Here is a 13,107-nt window from a genome sequence, read left to right as displayed (position 1 = left end):
CGGATTTCCTATGGAAACGTGGTCCTAACTCTAACTACCTACTGGCGACCGCCAGTAGGTAATATATATAACCTACTGGCAGTCGCCAGTAGGTAGTTATAGTTAGGATCTAGTTTCTATAGGAAAAGCGTTTTTTATTTTCCCAATAACTTTGGAACCTGTTAACGAATCTTCGCGAAATTTTCAAAACTCATGGGGCACTCTGGTCAGCTCCTATCGTGGAAGTTTCGGGGTGATTCAGCAAGCAGGGGCCGAGGAAAAAGGGGAGTCACAAAACATGTTTTCTCTATGTTAATTCCCAAAAGAAACATTAGACACGGCTACAGCCCGAACTGCAGAACGGAATTACACCAAATGTAGCAAAAAGGTAGCCCTTGTTTCAGAAAGAACTCTTTTTGTTAAATGGTGTAAATCCGTTCAGTAGTTCCTGAGAAAATTTTTAAAAAGAGGTCGAAAAATGCATTTTCCATAGGAAACTTTAGACACGGCTACAGCTCGAACTGCTGAACGGAATTACACCAAATTTGGCATAAAGGTAGCCCTTGTTTCAGAAAGAACTCTTTTTCATAAATGGTGTAAATCCATTCAGTAGTTGCTGAGAAAATCAAAAAATAAAAGTTTCGATCTATAGAGGCACGGAGGATCCGCGCACCCTTCCGACCACGAGCTTTATGCTAATTGGCTGTCAACACTCGAAACCAGGAAGTGTTGGCAGTCATCTTGTTTACCGAGGCAAAAGAAAACAGGGAAATAAAGGTGTAAAACAACAAAAGGGGGCAGGGTAGCAACACCCTGACCCTAAAGGCCTGTTCAGGGGATAGGGCCCAAATAAACATTTTTTATTTGTTTTTTTAAACGGCCGAATTCACACTGGGTGTGCGAATCTGACCGGTGGACCAAGTCCCGGGGGCATGCTGAAATAGAATTGCGGGGACCCAGGGGGACCCCTGCAGCCCCGGGGAACACCACCCCGGGCTTTGATAACATATTTGCGGGGGTGTACATGACCCCCCGTAGCCCTGGGGACAGCCACACCTGGGGCTTGTTTTTTTTTAATGTAGGGGGACCTCCAAGGCCCACCAAGCCCTGGGGACCGCCACACCCGAGGCTTTCATTAATTATTTGCGGGGGCACACTGCCCCAACCCGCAGCCCCAGGGACCGCCACCCCCCAGGGCTACTTTTTTTTAAAAACAATATACCTGTGAGGGGGGGGCTCGAGCCTCCCCACACGCCCCGGGGACCGCCACCTCCCCGGGACACTATAATGCAAATGTGTGGGTCTGTTATGGACCCCCCGAGCCCCGGGGACCACCACCTCCCCGGGGCTGTGCATTGGTTGGGAGGGGGGCCACGCTGCCCCCCTCCTGGAGCCTGTGATGGCCCTCGGGACCACCACCCCCCAAGGACGGCTCCTGCAGTGTCCCGGGGTGCCCACCCCTGGGACACTGCTGTTTGCTATGGCAGGACGGGAGCCACACAAGCAAACACTGGTTTGGATTTTGGAAGAGAGAGCAGGAAACCTGCTCTCTCTTTCAAAATCCAAACCAGATTGCTTTTCCACACGGGGAGCTGCATGTCAGCAGCTCCCCATCTGGAAAAGAAATGCCGGCTCCCGCAGGACGCGGGGAATCGGCAGGGACCGTGGGGGCATTGGGACTACCCCCCACGGTCCCCAACGAAAGGCTAGGCCCTGGGGGATGGGGTCCCAGGGGCCAGAAGTGGCCTGGGGAGGGGGGGCCACGCGGCCCCCTTCCATTTTAAAAAAAAAAAAAAAAAATAGGGGTCAGGCCCTGGGGGATGGGGTCCCCAGGGCCCATAAAATAGAAAAGGAAGGGGGGCCACACAGCTCCCCTTCTTAAAAATAATAAAAAATAAATTAAGACCGGCATCGCCGAGGCTCCGCCCCTCCCAGCAACACTCTGCAAACGTGCCCTGTGGCACGGTTTAAGTCGGGAATTAATTTCCCTTCAATACTGGGGGTCCCTGGGGGCCAACTAGTCCACCAGGTACCTCCAGTAAGCACCACAGGGCTGCGTTGCAGAGAGGTGGTCCAGGCCACGCCCCTTTTTACACCTCTCTGCAAAGCAGCTCTGTGGTGCTTACTGGAGGTACCTGGTGGGCTACTTGGACCCCAGGGACCCTCAGGATTCAAGGGGACTTTATCCCCCAACTTAAAATGTGCCACGGGGCGCGTTTGCACATTGGTGAAGGGAGGGGGCGGGGCCTTAGGTGAACTGTGTTTAAACACGCCCTGTGGCGCGTTTAAAGTTGGTGAATTAATTCCCTTTCAATCCTGAGGGCCCCTGGGGGCCAACTAGTCCTCCAGGTGCTTCCAGTAAGCGCCACTGCGCTGCGTTACATAGAGGTGGTCCAGGCCATGCCCCTTTTTACACCTCTCTGCAACGCAGCTCTGTGACGCTTACTGGAGGTACCTGGTGGGCTAGTTGTACCCCAGGGACACTCAGGATTCAAGGGGACTTAATTCCCCAACTTAAAACATGCCACGGGGCGCATTTGCACAGTGGTGAAGGGAGGGGGCAGGGCCTGAGCTGACATGTGTGCAAACACGCCCTGTGATGCGTTTTAAGTTGAGGAATTAATTGCTCTTCAATCCTGAGGGTCCCTGGGGGACAACAACCCCACCATGTACCTCCAGGAAGCGCCACAGCACTGCGTTGCAGAGTGGTAGTCCAGGCCACACCCCTTCTTACACTTCTCTGCAACGCAGCTCTGTGGCGCTTACTGGAGGTACTTGGTGGGCTAGTTGGACCCCAGGGACCCTCAGGATTCAAGGGGACTTAATCCCCCAACTTACAACATGCCAGGGGGCGCGTTTGCAGAGTGATGGAGAAAGGTGGCATAGCCTTTGTCTACTTCTCACCAATCCCACTGCGTGGGGCTTACTCAAGGTAAAAAGTAGGCTAGTTGGCCCCTAAAGGACCCCCAGCAGTGAAGGGGACTTCAATCCCCATCCAATAGCATGCCAGGGAGTGCGTTTGTAGAGTGGTGAGCAAAGTGAGCGTGGCTGGTATGAGTACTTACTAGTGCTGCTGTGTGGGACTGAATGGAGGTAATAGTTTGGGAAGTTGTCCCCCAAGGATGTCCTTGGGGGCCAACTACCCCTCTTGTTACCTCCAGTAAGCCCCACACAGTGGGATTGCCAAGACATCTTCGGAGGACATGATCCCCTTTCTCTACCACTGCAAACGTGCCTCGTGGCACAGGATGGGGGATGAAGTCAAATTTAGTCCTGAGGGAGTTTGGGGGTCAAGAATCCCTCCTGGTACCTCCTGTAAGTCCTAAGCAGCCGAATTCCTGAGCGTTGGTTGGACGCCCAGCACCCTTTCTCCACCACTCTGCAAATGCGACTACTAGTTAAAGTAGCATATTTCTGAACCTCTGACTTAGAGGTAGTTTTAACCCCCCTGCCTTATTATGTACTTACTTAGGAGGTCACGCTAATCACAGGGGGACCCCAACGCATAGTGTTCCCTAGTGTATGTAGGTGAGTGGCGGTGTGTAACAGTATGTATAGGTGTATTCACTGTATTCTAAGTGTCTTTTAGCATAGCACTGGCTCTAGGCCTGGTTAGTGAGAGTCAGTTACCACCAGTACCCGTCTGAAAAAGTTGTGGGCACAGGATGATTTTGCAACAAGGTGTCTTTCTGCTCCTCTGTTGGTTCTTTCTGCACATCCTGTTTCTTCCTGCACCTTTCTTCGTTTTTGTGGACTTCTGTTGCTTCTTTCTGCATTTCTTTTGCTTCTTTCTGTGCGTTTTTTCTTCTTTCTTTACATGTTCTACCTCTGTAGGCATAGTTAGAAATTAGCATTTAAAAAACCTTTGAAACTCACTGACAAAACCATAGGTTTCAGGCACGTTATAGTTAGAAATTAGCATTTAAAAAACCTTAGAAATTCACTGCAAAAACCATAGGTTTTAGGGGCGTTATAGTTAGTTGGAGATTTCACTCATACAAAACCAGTTAAATTCCCCAGTTATAGTTAGTTCCGCTAACTATAACTCGTGCGCCCGCAATGCACTGCTGATGGCATCACATATTACATCACTCATGACATGGTCAGTGACATCACTGATGACATCACTAATGATAGCACTGAGGACATCATCCTTGTGATAGAGTGGCAGACCTCCTCTCACCCTAATATAACCTTTGATATACACACTCAAAAATACAAACTAACATTTTCAAAACAATGGACATACCAATACCAGTTACAACATACCCATTCAGTAATTCCAAGATCTACACACACATCCGCTCATTCACCAACAGTCCTATACAGTCACTCATACATGCACTCACTCATCATATGTACTCATACACCTATACATACTGTTATACTCCGCCACTCATCCATAGAGTTACTCACACACACAGTCACACATGCAAACAAAGTATCAAACATCCATTTACTTTCATATGCAGTTATACACACACCACCATCCTTACTTCTACAGACACTAACACATACTTACTCTCTTAAACAATCACTTATAGAAACACATACTTATTTATACAGCAACTCTTCCAATCTCTCAGTCTCACATATACTCACTTATATACACCAATACTCACATATACTAGTTTAAAAAATATGTAGTTACTCATAAAGACACTATTGAGACAGTCATTCACTCACCAACACACCCATACACACACTCATCCACCCATACAGTCCTACACACATGTTGTCTTCAACACATACAAACAGAGTCACTCATTCATGCATCTATGCACTAAGTAATACCCCCTACCGAACCATACAGACACTCATACTGATACTCAAAATACCAACTAATAACCCATATAGACACTCATATAGCTACTCACCAACCCATGCAGCCACTTATACACAAAGTGAGAGACTGATACAGATATTTACATATTTAAACATTACTCACTAACCCATGTATTCACTAAGATACATTTAATCAGTCAGTTATACAATGAGTTTTACACAAACAAAATCATCTATTTAGACACTTATATACCCATTTATTCTTCCATCGACCATGAGATATATATATATATATATAAAACATATTTAATTTTCAGAAAAACACACATTCACTGGATGATGTAATCAGTGATGTAATCAGTGATGTCATTTTATGATGTCATCTGTGATGTCATGAGTGATGTCACTGACCATGACATGAGTGATGTAATATGTGACGTCATCAGCAGTGCATTGCGGGCGCGCGAGTTATAGTTAGCTGAACTAACCATAACGGGGGAATTTCACTGGGTTTGTATGAGTGAAATGTCCAACTAACTATAACGCCCCTGAAACCTATGGTTTTTTCAGTGAATATATTTAAATATATATTATCAACTGGCGGTCGCCAGTAGATAGTTAAGACCTAGTTTCCATAGGAAAAGCCTTTTGTTTTCCCAATAACTTTGGCGCTGGTTGACGAATCTTCGTGAAATTTCCAAAACTTGTGGGGCGCTCTGGTCAGCTCCTGTCTTGAAAGTTTCGGGGTGATTCGCCAAGCGGCGGCCAAGAAAAAAGGGAGGTCCCAAAAAGTGTTTTCCCCATGTTATTTTCCATAGGAAACTTTAGACACAGCTACAGCCCGAACTGCTGAACGGAATTATACCAAATTTGGCAAAAAGGTAGCCGTTGGTTCAGAAAGAGCCCTTTTTTTAAAATGGTGTAAATCCATTCAGTAGATCCTGAGATAATAAAAAAATAAAAAGGTTTTGATATCTGGGCGGAGCCTAACCCCGAGCACGAGCTTGGCTCTAATTGGCTGCCAACACTTCAAACCAGGAAGTGTTGGCAGCCATCTTGTGCCTCGCATCGATCAGCCCATACAATTGCCACTCATCAAGTCACCTTGCCAAGAAAGTTGTGCCTCAGTGAGGTATCTCTCTTCCTAAAAATCTGCTTGACATTTTATTTATATAGCTAGCACGCCGCAAGTGCTGCCTGTACCTGTCAATCTGGGCGTGCACAGACGCGGCAACACACGCACAAGCAGGCGCTCCATTCACAACGTCTTGAGTCTTCCGCTGCCGGACAGGCAAGAGTTAAAAGAGCTACTCAAGAGCTGTAAACTGATCCCTGAAAGTTGGCAGGAAGAAGGCAGAAGCGCTGATGGGAGTCTGCGAGGAGGAGCGCCGATCCATGCTTTACCAAACAACCTGCCTTAAAGCCAAGAAGTCGCGGACATGAGACTAGAGCGCAGGGCAGGGGGTGTGCGTGCCATGGGTTTTACACACTTGGACAAAGGGGTGCACCCCCCGCAGGGCCCTGCAGACAGGTGTGGGACGGTTGATGGTGGCGGCTGCTGTTTGAAATGTTCTCGGGTACGTTTCCTGTGGGAAGGCAATGAATGGTTGCATGAGGGGGGTAGCGGGGCTACCTGGGCAGCTTGAGGGGATGGCAGGACAGCTTAAAAGGCTGTAAATCAGCCTGATGAGAACCTTGCTACCTGCCTGCCCCTGAAGATTCCCGGTGCACGCTGCCCCCACCGTGAAGGAGACTTCTTTCTTTCTTTTCCCTTGATGACTCAACGCAGCCACTGCCCCCCTTTTCAAGCATCGGTCGAGGGCAGCGACCTAATGGAGTTCTTATTTCGGCGCAGTTCTCCTTTGGATCGGGGCTGCTCGCGGTTGCCACAGCTTGACTGTGCCAGCCTCACCATCTGTTTGCTCTCTCTCAGGGCCTGCTGAGGGGTCGCCTCCGAGGGGCTCCGGCAGCGGCCACAGTTGCACAGCCTTTTTCCCCCTTATATTCAGAGGCCTCACCAGTTGCCGCCGTAGGTACCCTGTGTGGATGCGGCCAGTGCAGAGGCAGAGGTGAGATGGGGATGGTTGGGCCAGGCTGGGGGCATCTGACTGTGGGATTTAGCCATTATTATATAGAGGCAGAGTGATATGAGTCCCATCTGTCTCAGGGGCCCTGCGGCCCTCCTTTGTCCAGTCTCAAGCAATGGTCTAGCTAATACTAGTACTGGAACACATCATGCCCCAAAAATCCATCACACAGGAAAGTCCTGGTTACATGATGGAGCCCTCATGCTGGTTTTTAAAAACCTCTGAAAAACGCTTTGTTAAATATTAAAACAAAAATCCTGGTTTTGGGTTCGAACAGAAGCCATGATGCCGGATTTACCCACAAAGCAAAGCTGAAGCACAGATGCCATATTCACTCAATAAGTTGATCTATCATTATTGTGCAGACACAGGGAGTTAATACCACCTTTTCAGCCTTCGACAAGGAGCCCGTCCTGGTTCTCTCAACCCACCCACTTCTTTAGATAGTCGTTTTTTTGGGCGCGCAGGAGGTTATGTTATAGTTCTTAGAATATTTAGGAAAGAGCAGGCCATATGTTGTTTCTGTTATTTAAATATATGGCCGCTTCGCCTGACAGGTCCCATCTGGCCCGAGCTGGTGTTTGGCACCTGCCAGCCTTGGCCCTGTGTCCAAGAACAGAGCAGCGTACCAGAGTACAGGGGAAGGGAGGGGGTCACAGGATTAGACAGGTCCCATGTTATTGTGACATGGATCCCACCACCTGTGCTTATTATTTCGTAAAAATCTCGCGAGAGAGGTTCTAGTTACCTTACACCTAAATCTGTTGACTTTGAATGTAGGCATCGGGGTTCAAACCTCGGCGGGAGGGTCAACAGCCTGATATTCTTTGCAAATCACTTAATATAATCTCCGCACCTAAATATAAATGTCTTTCTCTGCAATGTGACTATGGCTTGTGCAAAGCGCTCCAAATCATTTGGGTCCAGTTCTCGCTATATAAAACTTCAAAATAATGTCCCAATAAGAGCATGTGTGTATAGAAGGAGAGCAGGTTAGCACTCACCTTGGCAGGGATGGAAGGGTTCAGGTGGCCTTCATATACAGTTAAGGCACTGCCACTTACTTCATGGCGTTTAACCATGTTGTTGACAATATGAGCATTCCAGGGCCCAAAACATTCAGTGCTCTTGGACAGCACCTCAGCTCTGGCCAGAGGATGTGTTTTCTTCAATACATTTGAGCAACCCACGGAACCTCAGTCGGGCACGTTTACCTTGATTTGCAGTGCATCATATCGGAGGACAGGCACCCAATTCCTACAACCCATCTCCCCATGTTTCCTTGCTGTACATCTTACGCAGCGGCTGCCTTGATATGCAGACGTGTTCAATAGGCAATTTCATTTAATGGATATAATCGATTCCAGTGGTGGAGTTAGTTTTTCTGATCACACAGTCATTCCAGTGGGCATGTCCCAGAGCTAACCTGCATGCTCAGTTTCCAGTGTCAGGGCCCCCCCAAAATTTTTATCTTTCCGATCTACACCATTAAAATCTCTCAACGGAAGCTTAAGAAATTGGTTTAAAACGATAGGATGCAGGCGCTAAGTTTTCAAGTCCATTAAAATGCCTTTTTCATGGGGATAGCTTGTGGGGCAGGACCCCTGCTGTAGAAAGCTTAATCCACCGGGCATATGTTTCAAGATCTTTGAGTCATATTGCTTGTCTGGTCAATAATGCACCTGTGGCAGAGATGTATAATTTAGGACTCTGATAGTGTACCTGCTGCGAACATCTGCGCATAACTTGTACTTTTTACAGTACTAGTGAGAAAGTTACGATGGAATGTGCATGTTCTGCGGAGACTCCAAGTAATCTTTTAGTGACATATTTATCTCCAAAGAAAAATCATATGCGAGTATTGTAAATTTGCAGCAGGATCTCGCTGTGTGTGACAACTACGGTTTACATAGGAAAAATGCAGTGCAGCCCGAGTCCTTAGAACTTGCTGATGGGGCCAGGATTCAGGAGAGGCCACAGGTTGAGGTTAAGAGGCATGACTTTAAATAGCATTGTCAGTTTTATATGGTTACGCGTGCTCGTGGTCTTCTCTCATGTACAAAAGGTGGTATTCTTATTTCAACAGGAGAATGTGCATTGATGGGCCCATTGTCACATGCTTGTGTTAATTTTTAGGAATAATCATTTGTAGCACATAGCATGCCCTTTGAGAGCATAGTTGGTGGATGGTGACAGATCTAGCTGAGGTGAAATCACTAAGCTAGTGATTCTTTTAATTGTATTAAGAGACTGGGATTAACATGCCTTTTCCACCAACTGCTATGCAGCTTGGGGGCCAGCTAGACAGACAGCACTCAAGTGGCATTCCTGACCAAAATAACAATTAATGAGGCCTGAACATATTCATACCAGAGTTATTTTCCCATAAGTATGGACCATTGCCCTACACAAACGACTAACACTGCCAGATCAGGTGGCTTAATGAACCAAAGCTTTCACTATAGGGACCTGCGTTTGACCTCATGCCACAGGTTCAATGCCTCACAGATTCCATTCGGCCTTGCATCCTACTGGGGGTGAAAAAATGGGTATAATTGAATTGTGTAATCTGTTATCAGCACCAAGATACCGGTTACGGTGAACTCGCATTTTACACACCTCAAGCCAGTTGTGGGTCATTTACAGCAACAGCTAGGGCCCAAGTATCTTGGTGTGTTGTTAATGAGCACCTTATTATGGAGGGATACGTCTCTTGCCTACATCTTTGAAGTTCCAACCCAAACTCTTCAGGTAAGGTGCTTATTTACTATTGCCAGAACAATGTACCTCCCATTGCCTGAGCCATTTTAAATGCTTTAATAGATTATAGTGATGCCTTTCCATGAGGGACCTAATGTGGAAACTCAGCAGGTTTCAAATACTGGAGGATACTGCAGTAGGAGTATACTTGCCTAAAACATTGTTTACTTTTCCACTGCACTAGGGGGCGGACAGCATCCCCAGGTAGCAGCTGAATACAATACAAATTTCCTACACTAATATGCAAAATGTTTTTCGGCATAGCTTAGCACCACCCAAGCCACAGCATTATTCTATACTGCCTAAAAGGATGCTGTGATCTGTAGGTATATAATCTTTGATGCTTCCCAAGAAGGTTAGCTAAGGGAAAAGGGGCAGACCTGTTTTTGGTTGCACCAGCCTATTATGAACTTCCTTAACAGGCGCCCAGGGAGCATTCAGCAACTAAAGTCTTTTAAAAGGCTCTCAAAAATCCATTTATTGGTATAACGCCATCTAACTCAGGTAACCAAGCGCAAAGGTTGGAAGGGTACACCCCGGACAAAAGGTGCCCGTATAGATGTCGATAAGCTGGAAAGGATCTTGGGGGTCTTGGATAGTGTATGTGAGACTGGGGATGGAGGTAACTTTGTTTTCAGCGTCGCCCCTCACCGCTTTTTTCTCTTGCACTCTACGGAGCCTGCAGGATTTCTGAAATTGTGGTGGGGGCCAAACAGGACATCCTCTGTGGTATTTCTACTCAGTAATATTTTATGCTTAGGGGACACTCTGATAGTCACCAGTCCATGCTCAAAAACAGACCAACGTGGAAAAGGGGATCAAGTGATTCTGAGGTGAGTGCACAGTTTTTTGGAGTGCTCAGTCAAGGCGACTTATGCATAAGAGTATGTATGGTAGTGCACCATCTCCTTGTCAGTACCCATGCACTCCTCCAATCACCCAGCCACTTCCATGTCCTTATCTAATCACTGCGCCAAAACCCAAGCACTTATAAATTCATTATGCACTCTTCTTGCAGTACTCTAATCATCCAGTCACTGCACATGTACTCATGCCATGACCCAGGCACTAACACATGCACTGCTACAATCCCCTGAGCACTACTGATGCAGTCCAGCCATCTCCTTGTCACTACCCATGCACTCCTCTAATCACCCAGCTGGCACCATGTACTTATCCAATCACTCCGCCAAAACCCAAGCACTTATAAATTCACCATGCACTCTCCTTGCTGTACTCTAATCATCCAGTCACTACCCATGTAGTCATGCAATGACCCAGGCACTAACTCATGCACTTCTACAATCCCTGGAGCACTACCTATACAGTTCAGTAATCTCCCTGTTACTACCTGTGCACTCCTCCAATCACCTAGCCAGTTCCATGTCCTTATCCAATCACTGTGCCAAAACCCAAGCACTTATAAATTCCCCATGCACTCTCCCTGCAGTACTCTAATCATCCAGTCAGTACCCATGTAGTCATGCAATGACCCAGGCACTAACTCATGCACTTCTACAGTCCCTTGAGCACTACCTATATAGTTAGGTAATCTCCCTGTTACTACCAATGCACTCCTACAATCACCTAGCCAGTCCCTTGTCCTTATCCAATCACTGTGCCAAAACCCAAGCACTTATAAATTCACTATGCACTCTCCTTGGAGTACTCTAATCATCCAGTCACTACCCATGTAGTCATGCAATGACCCAGGCGCTAACTCATGCACTTCTACAATCCCTGGAGCACTACCTTTACAGTTCAGTAATCTCCCTGTCACTACTCATGCACTCCTCCAATCACCCAGCCGGCACCATGTACTTATCCAATCACTCCGCCAAAACCCAAGCACTTATAAATTCACCATGCACTCTCCTTGCTGTATGCTAATCATCCAGTCAGAGCCTATGTACTCATGCAATGACCCAGGCACTAACTCATTGCAAATACAGAGGAGGTCATGCTAATCACAGGGGTACCCCACCGCATAGTGTTCCCTAGTGTATGTAGGTGTTTTCACTGTATTCTAAGTGTCTTTTAGCATAGCTCTGGCTCTAGGCCTGGTTATTCAGAGTCAGTTACCACCAGTACCCGTCAGCAAAAAGTTGGGGGCACAGGGCTTTCTGCTCCTCTGTTGGTTCTTTCTGCACATCTCTTGCTTCTTCCTGAACTTTTCTTCGTCTTTCTGGACTTCTGTTGCTTCTTTCTGCATTTGTCTTGCTTCTTTCTGCTCTTTTCTTCCTCTTTCTTCACATGCCCTACCTTTGTAGGCATAGTTAGAAATTAGCATTTAAAAAACCTTTGAAATTCACTGAAAAAACCCACAGGTTTCAGGGACGTTATAGTTAGTTGGGCATTTCACTCGTACAAAACCAGAGAAATTCGGCCATTATAGTTAGTTCAGCTAACTATAACTCGCGCCCCCGCAATGCACTGATGATAACGTCACATATTACATAATTCATGAAATGGTCAAAAAATCTTTGAAATTCACTGAAAAAACCATAGGTTTCAGGGACGTTATAGTTAGCTGGATATTTCACTCATACAAAACCAGAGAAATTCCACCGTTATAGTTAGTTCAGCTAACTATAACTTGCGCCCGCTCAATGCACTGCTGATGATGTCACATATTACATCATTCATGACATGGTCAGTGACATCACTGATGAAATCTCCAGCTAACTATAACATCCCTGAAACCTATGGTTTTTTCAGTTATATATATATATATATATATATATATATATATATATATATATATATATATATATATATATATATATATATATATATATATATATATATATATATATATATATATAAAAGCTCCTGCTTGTGTCCCACAATTTGAGAGGCACTTGAAAAGACAACACAGAGCTCCAAGCTTGAACTCTTTTAATAGGTATGGAGGACGCCGGCCAGCCGATTTCCTTCGCAGCCGTTACACCGCTGCCTGACGCGTTTCGAAAATCAATTTATTCCTCAGAGGCTGACGGTGAAAGGAATCAAACACAGTCTGGTCCCCGCCTCTTAAGTACATGTAATTGCGCGCCCTCCGATGGGCTGTTCATGATGATGCTGCGCAAGTAATTTTGGGAGTTGGAGTGCTGGTGGGAAATGTGTTCCCTTAGAAGTGCTTCTAATGTTCTGCTGACATACTTAAAATCCGCAGATGGGTCTCAGCGGGCGGGCTCCTCCTCAATCCAGTGTTGCCGCTCCACAGTACGGTACGCGCACGGTGAAAAACCTTAAAAAAAAAAAAATAATTCATAACTTAGCATTTAAAAAACCGTACAAATTCACTGAAAAAACCATAGGTTTCACACACGTTATAGTTAGGAATTAACATTTAAAAAACCTTGCAAATTCACTTAAAAAACCATAGGTTTCACACATGTTATATTTAGCTGGACATTTCACTCGTGAAAAACCATTGAAATTCCCCCGTTATAGTTAGTGCAGGCAACTATAACTCACGCGACCGCAATCCTCT

General features: G+C 46.2%; 1 protein-coding gene and 1 pseudogene across 1 annotated transcript in view; both read left to right on the top strand.

Moving 5' to 3' along the window:
- The window catches only part of LOC146789866 (galanin receptor 2b-like), a 279,263-nt gene that overhangs the window by 129,010 nt on the left and 137,146 nt on the right, over positions 1–13,107 (top strand). The window lies entirely within an intron of this gene.
- LOC146789867 (U6atac minor spliceosomal RNA) lies at positions 7,823–7,941 on the top strand (annotated as a pseudogene).

This window comes from Triturus cristatus, chromosome 10 (genome assembly GCF_964204655.1).
Source record: "Triturus cristatus chromosome 10, aTriCri1.1, whole genome shotgun sequence".
In the NCBI taxonomy this organism is placed as follows: Eukaryota; Metazoa; Chordata; class Amphibia; order Caudata; family Salamandridae; genus Triturus; species Triturus cristatus.
The sequence above is the reverse complement of the archived record's forward strand: the minus strand, read 5'-3'. Positions and strand labels throughout refer to the sequence as shown.